General features: G+C 36.3%; 1 protein-coding gene across 1 annotated transcript in view; it reads left to right on the top strand.

The window, feature by feature from the left end:
* The first annotated feature begins 2,894 nt into the window (after nt 1-2,894).
* insra (insulin receptor a) overlaps nt 2,895-8,179 on the top strand; it is a 68,399-nt gene continuing 63,114 nt past the window's right edge. The window contains exon 1 of the mRNA XM_058798753.1: nt 2,895-2,991. The gene's annotated coding sequence lies outside the window, so the exon portion shown is untranslated. The remainder of the gene's footprint in view (nt 2,992-8,179) is intronic.

Genomic DNA, 8,179 nt, shown 5'->3' with positions numbered 1-8,179 from the left:
CAATGCATAATGCTAATCAAAAATTTGATATATTTACAGTGGGAAATTTACCAAATGTCTTCTGGAACATGATCTTTACTTAATATCCTAATGATTTTTGACATTAAAAAAAATCGTAATTTTGACCCATACGATGTATTGTTGGCTTTTGCTACAAATTTACTAATTACTGTTATTATATATACTATAATTAACTAAAACGGTGAAAAACATTTTTTGTTCCTTAAAATAAAGGTAAACTGAAATAAAACAAAACAAACACACACACACACACATATATACAGTAAATATATATATATATATATACATGCATATTTATAAATATTCGAATAAATAAATGTCTATTATATAATATAATTATAATACAATGATACTTTTTTCTGCAAGATTCTTTTAAATGCACTGTCTCTGCAACTGTTTCACACAGATGATACAGTTGCTCAAGACTGTTTTTCAAAGCAGCCTCAGCACATGTAATCCTATTAGACCTATTAGAGTGCTGTAGGGTCAATGCGACAGGGACAGGGTCAGAAACAGGATACATTCTGTTTTCAGAAGGACACTACTGTCAGCTGGAGTGGCTCTGAAGGGGAAAGTAGGAAGGGTAAAGACAGAGGACTGATAAAAACTCAATCAGCATCGGCCCCAGCATATATATTTACATTAGATAGCAGTGCATGGAGGAACCTTTGGGGTGAATCTCTGTGTGGGAGCCTGCGTGGCTCCTGTTCTGTTTCCTTTCCTGTTCTATAAGCAGATATGTATAGATTTCTGCCTTTTCCCTTTTGCTAACTAAGGGCAGAGGTTGAGCATTAAACCTCAGCGGGTGTGTATTCTACTAAACAAAAGAAGTCAGAGCTCATGGGACTGTGTGTGCTGTCAGGTCATATTTGGGTTGTGAATGCCAGCATGATGTGTTAGAGTACGTGCAAGTGGATTGAACTGCATTGAGTGAGTTCATTTTATCAGTTAGTGTCCTGAATACACAAAGGAATGATTCAATTAGCCTGAACTGGAACAGCAAACATTTTTACATGGTGATGAGTGCTGCTGATATTTATGTGTTGTCCTTTTTATTACCCTATAGCTGGCCTCATTTCCTCCTGAGGTGATGTGGAAGTTGCATAGTAACTGTTTCACGCTATATCTGTGTGTAATCGAATAATGAAAGGCCTAGAGTTAACATATCAACACTGAGTGCTTCCTGAAGATAACAGCAACGAATTTAGTTTGGAAAGGTTATTCAAAGGTAAAGGGCAAATCATCTGAACTGAATTTAAGCTAAATGTTCCATACATCATGAAATCGACCGAGAAATTAAGATCAAGAAATTATTCAGCACATTGCCTTAAAGGGATTAATGTAGATATAGAGATAGACGTAGAGGTAAATAAACACACATATGTTTTCAAATTAATTATTTAATGGATTTTCAGCAAACTGTCAACATTACAGCAACATGAAAAAAAGATGAATATGAAAACGGTCTATTTAAACCAAAACTGTATTGAAGTCAGTAAGATTTCCGAATGTTTTTGAAAGTTCTTATATGCTCACCAAGGCTGCATTTATTTGATAAAAAAAATAATAAAAATTCAGTAAAACTACAAAATTGTAAAATAGTATTACAATTTAAAATAATTTCTATAATATATTTTAAAATGTAATTTATTCTTCAGTGTTACATGATCCTTCAGAAATCATTTTATAAAGCTGATTTGTTGCTCAAGAAACATTTCTCATTTTCTCATGATTAAAATTATTGAGGGTGTTTAAAATTTTTGTGGAAGCTGATTTTTTTACTTACCTGTGACTACTTTTCAATGTGAAATTCATCAGGTCTTCCTACAACTAAATACAATTCTCGCTAAAGCGAAGCCTGTATTAAGAGACCCCACAAAAAGTAAATCCTAACCCCCTCTTTAATACTTTATCATATTTATCCCACTGTTGCTTGTGTATGGTGTTGATTAAGCTCTTAACTGAGCCTATTGTGAGCAGTTATATCACTGCAGTAATGCCATGCATTAAGTGAGAGATCTGAGAGGCTTAGTTTCCCCGGGGATGCTCAGATCTGATGTCAGATGTTAGAAGTTCTCAACAACATTTCAATAAGTAAGAAAGAATATAAAAATCACTCACATGTAATTTTGATAATACTCATGTTGTCCTTTTAGTCCAAAACAGCAAGAAAAGGCAGCGGATTTAATAAAGCAATTAATAGGACATCCGTTCTTACGATACGTGGCCAGAGAAATAACATCCTGTCCTATTTTGTGTTCATTTTTAGTCCGTCTCTAAAAGTGTCATGTTTTCAAGTTATTTTCACTGACCTTTCCAGCACATTTCCACCATCATTTAACCAATCCACCAATCCCAGGAAGGAACACAATATACAGTCCTGAAACATAAAAGCAAGTTGTCATGGTGACCTTACACCAAATATTGTAAAGAAGTGATTAGTGAGCTTTAGCAATTTACTCTCATGATTTCCTGCTTCTCATTCATGCTTATTTGCCCCTATAAATGTTTGTAGAATGGAGAAAGTAATTTCAGAGGAAATTAAGGTATTAAATCAGATCAGACCACTCTGATGGCAAATAGCACAGACCAGCCAACCATCTATGACCAGCACCTCCATATTTTTTTCTGACCAAAATTAACAAAAATGCCCCCCAAATTCCATTAATTAACAATTAATTAATTAATTGCACAATTAAGCTAGATCTATTACGACTGTGAAATAAATAGATTTAAAAATGTCGATTTCATTTACATTTGGTTTGCCCACCGTGCACTTAAATTTCTTTTTACGCGCCTTGCATCGTAACCAATCACGCACGTTTTTGTTGAGCTTATGAATGCAGCGTCCAATCAGCGGCGTTTTGATTAGTCGCCGCAGAGAACGCGCCCGCGCTCATTTACTGTATTGTGAATCTGCATTTGCGAATTCTCTCATCATCATCATAAACAACGACTTGCAGAAAATATGTAAGTAAGATATTTATTTTGCAGCTTAGACAGCTTCAGTGATTATAAGGGTAGTTTTTTCTAAATGCATAACTCACATTATCAGACTGAAGCCATGACCACTTGAGTTTTCTTTTTCATGCTGGAATAATGTGTGAAGTCTTGGTTTTCTAATCCGTAAAAAACAAAAAACAAAACAATAAGGTGGCTATTAGGTGGTTTTGCCTTTAGCCAGAATATGACTTTCTTTATCTCCCCCATTAAAAATAAATCTATTAATCTAATAAATCTATTAATCGCCATTAATATCATTATTACAATATCAAGAGCAATAATCAACAATAATGACTTGTCATGATATTGCAGCTTCACCCTCTAATGAGCTGCTAATTCAGCTTCTATTCCACCTTTTGCTGATGCTGAAAAATGACTGGTAACAGTATTGTTATTGATTAAACTAACTAGTTAAATCTAAGAATTTTACATAAAAACAGATACATTTAGTAAGGTAATTAGAAAATAGGTTAGAAATATTGCCCCATGCTGAAAAAGTTCATTTTTGCCCCTGCTGTGGTGCATTTTGTTTTGTTTTGTTTTTACCACAGAATTTATTAGTATTCTTCAAGTAGTCTGAGATTATGAATATCATGTTATGAGTGGTCAGCATACTGTTGATGATCCCATTTAAGTAGTTCCACTATGTGGTGTAATCACTATTACATCAGATTAAACATCCTCATATATATCATGAGGGTTACCATCATTGGCTTACAGGCTGAATCATCATCCTGTCCTTGCCATCTGTCCATCTAATATATGTGTGTGTGTGTGTGTGTATATATATATATATATTAGGGTGCATCAAATTTGAATGGGAAATTTTAATTTCAAAATATCAATTTGGCTGGCATTGCATTTTGTTCCAATTAACATAAAAATTACTTTTGCAAAGTTTTGAGGAATTCCACTGAGATTTAGGGGTGCCACCTAACACATGAACTTTGGCGAAATTTCGAAAAATGTGCAATTTTTTGTCTAATTGCCAAAAGGTTGACCTGGAAATGTTGAGTACAGTGAACTTTTATACAGTAACATGTTCTATAGGGTTATCAAAGTAAAGTTGTTTGTTTGCCCTTTGTGCAACTTGGGCATTTCTCAGAATTCAACTTTCAAGATTCTCCATTAATTTGTCCTATAGACAAAATGAATGGAGGTCAATGGGACATGTTCACGTGGTCTTACCCTGAATTTTGTGCAGCAGTGATGGATGTCGGACACACATATAAAGTTTAATTGACTTTATTGTTAAACACAAGGGGAGATACTGACACACTTAAAAGAACAAACCCTCTCTAGTGGCTAACTCACTGGCAACTAACAGGGCCTAAATGGTAAGAGCTGACACTAACTAAACTTAAAACTTAATTGCTCAGTCTGTGCCAGAGTCTGCTCCAATGAGCAACATCATGTTAATTTACTGTAACAAATACAATGCTACTCTCAATAAACATGAGACATCTACAGTGGGTACGGAAAGTATTCAGACCCTCTTAAATTTTTCACTCTTTGTTATATTGCAGCCATTTGCTAAAATCATTTAAGTTCATTTTTTTCCTCATTAATGTACACACAGCACCCCATATTGACAGAAAAACATCACATGGTCCTAAGTATTCAGACCCTTTGCTCAGTATTTAGTAGAAGCACCCTTTTGATCTAATACAGCCATGAGTCTTTTTGGGAAAGATGCAACAAGTTTTTCACACCTGGATTTGGGGATCCTCTGCCATTCCTCCTTGCAGATCCTCTCCAGTTCTGTCAGGTTGGATGGTAAACATTGGTGGACAGCCATTTTTAGGTCTCTCCAGAGATGCTCAATTGGGTTTAAGTCAGGGCTCTGGCTGGGCCATTCAAGAACAGTGACGGAGTTGTTGTGAAGCCACTCCTTCGTTATTTTAGCTGTGTGCTTAGGGTCATTGTCTTGTTGGAAGGTAAACCTTCGGCCCAGTCTGAGGTCCTGAGCACTCTGGAGAAGGTTTTCGTCCAGGATATCCCTGTATTCATCAGTCGTCCTGCCCATGCAGCTGAAAAACACCCCCACAGCATGATGCTGCCACCACCATGCTTCACTGTTGGGACTGTATTGGACAGGTGATGAGCAGTGCCTGGTTTTCCACACATACCGCTTAGAATTAAGGCCAAAGTTCTATCTTGGTCTCATCAGACCAGAGAATCTTATACAGGTGTTTTTTAGCAAACTCCATGCGGGCTTTCATGTGTCTTGCACTGTGGAGAGGCTTCCATCGGGCCACTCTGCCATAAAGCCCCGACTGGTGGAGGGCTGCAGTGATGGTTGACTTTCTACAACTTTCTCCCATCTCCCGACTGCATCTCTGGAGCTCAGCCACAGTGATCTTTGGGTTCTTCTTTACCTCTCTCACCAAGGCTCTTCTCCCCCGATAGCTCAGTTTGGCCGGACGGCCAGCTCTAGGAAGGGTTCTGGTCGTCCCAAACGTCTTGCATTTAAGGATTATGGAGGCCACTGTGCTCTTAGGAACCTTAAGTGCAGCAGAAATTTTTTTGTAACCTTGGCCAGATCTGTGCCTTGCCACAATTCTGTCTCTGAGCTCTTCAGGCAGTTCCTTTGACCTCATGATTCTCATTTGCTCTGACATGCACTGTGAGCTGTAAGGTCTTATATAGACAGGTGTGTGGCTTTCCTAATCAAGTCCAATCAGTATAATCAAACACAGCTGAAGAAATGGACAGCACCTGAGTTAAATATATGAGTGTCACAGCAAAGGGTCTGAATACTTAGGACCATGTGATATTTCAGTTTTTCTTTTTTAATAAATCTGCAAAAATGTCAACAATTCTGTGTTTTTCTGTCAATATGGGGTGCTGTGTGTACATTGAGGAAAAAAAAAGAACTTAAATGATTTTAGCAAATGGCTGCAATATAACAAAGAGTGAAAAATTTAAGGGGGTCTGAATACTTTCCGTACCCACTGTATACACTGAATATGACATTGTCCACTCTAGAATACTGTTGATGTTAAGCTATTAAGCTTAGCTAACATAGATAGCTAACTGTGGTTGGCAAACTAACGTTAGCTAGATGTAATGAGCACCAAATACCTATAAATATGACTTAAATGACTTATGATAAATAAGTATACAAAGACACAACTACAGATATGATAGTAATATGTAATAATACATACCCAACACAGAAAGATCACCTCAGTTTTCTTGAGCTGTAGTATTGTTTACCTCAGATCTCAATGGCGACCACTGAGCACTGTTAACCACTTTATCCAACAAAAACAGATGTGCGGTGGCACCCCTAAATCATCATGTACTGGAAAAATATTTTGCATGTGTTGTTTCTACATATATTGGAACACTTTTAGCACCCAGCTATATCAAAATTCAAGAATTGTGTTTTTTGATGCACCCTAATATATATATATTAGTGCTGTCAAAGGATTAATCGCGATTAATCGCATCCAAAATAAAAAATAAATATGTGTAAACTGTGTATATTTATTACGTATATATAAATACAAACACATGCATGTATATATTTAAGAAAAATATGTTATGTTTATATATTAAATATATTTATATATAATATAAAATAAAAGAGTATAAATATATAAATGTATATGTAAATATTTTTAAAATATATACTGTATGTGAGTGTCTTTACATATACATAATAAATATACACAGTAAACATACATATATTATGTAAACAAAAACTTTTAGTTTGGATGCAATTAACCGCGATTAATTGTTTGACAGCACTAATATATATATATCCTTTTCCAATTCTTCTCTTCTCTCTGTTTGCATCCTATCCTCAACTGTTCTGTCAAATAATTAGCAACCTGTTCATTCTCACAGATTCCCCTTTCATCTGTGTTTGCTGCATTACATGAATCATTCAGATTCAGTCCATCATGAAATTCAGTCCATTACGTTTCACTCCATAACTAATTTCAAAAAGCTTTTATGTATTTTATATTGCAAAGGCGTTGGTGTCTTTTTTCACTTCCAGTGGTGACGAAGACAGTTGTTTTCTCTCTGTGTACCTGACATTTGGAAGGGTTTAACGTGGTGTTCCCACACATAATAGTGGCGGTTCTTAGAACAGAGGATGTAAACAGGTTGTAGGGCAAGAGGGATTGGGGATGTTATTGTGCCTCCTCCTCTCTCTCATGTTCATCAGGAAGGGAAGACATCAGTCAGACTACACATTGTGATTTGTTTTAAGACATGGCCTGTGGCTGTGTACACACAAGCCACCCTTCTATTCCAGATCACAATTCAATTGGCGAAATCGCAGATTTAAATGTATTATGAATTTACATGGATTGATTTTCTGTATTGTTCTACAGAGAAATGGATGTGTTAAAGAAATATATCAGGTTCAAAACAAGTTACACTAAGGCATTTGTGGCATAATGTTGATTACAACAAATTTTGACTTGTGTATTAAAAAAGCAAAAATTGCACTTAGAAAAAAGCACTTAGAATGGAAGCAAATGGAGCTGATTTTGGAGGACCTAAAATCGCTAGCCCGACGTCCCGGGCTATTGTGTTTTCCAGTCGAGCTACCAAAATGTATCACCGCAAAAATGTATCTTAAATACAGGGCTCCCACGGGTCCTTAAATTTGACACAACTAAATTGTAAAGAGTTTTTATGGCCTTAAAAAGTTTTAAATATGTTAAATGGTATAAGAAAAGTCTTAATTCTAATTTCAAGAGGTCTTACAGTTGGGGGTGGAAAGGCAAGAATCGCGATACAGCTGGATTAAACTTCAAAAGGCAATGATGTCATTGAATAAATATGAGCGCTGCACCTTTTAAAGTCAAAACACAGCACGGATGTCTTTATGTGAATGTGTCTCTGAAGGGAACCGACTGTCCTCAGAAACGTGTCGTTGGCATTTTCATGTCATCTTGCCTATAATGCCTGATAAAACAGCGTTTATGAGCCCAGTGCTGCTTTGTGTAAAGCCGTTACCGGGGGAACCGCTTTATTTCAGCTGATCTTTAAGCGCCACCTGGTGACAGAGAGTGAATTTGCATTTCTAAAAAGCCTATCTTATGCTTAGATCAATGCCCAATTGTGCATATCGACCCATGCTTTTACGCAGCAAATAGTTGTAAATGTGAAAGAAGTTAATGTGCCTTCTAAA

The sequence above is a fragment of the Onychostoma macrolepis genome, chromosome 02 (assembly GCF_012432095.1).
Source record: "Onychostoma macrolepis isolate SWU-2019 chromosome 02, ASM1243209v1, whole genome shotgun sequence".
Classification (NCBI taxonomy): Eukaryota; Metazoa; Chordata; class Actinopteri; order Cypriniformes; family Cyprinidae; genus Onychostoma; species Onychostoma macrolepis.
This window is presented reverse-complemented; position numbering and strand designations above follow the sequence as displayed.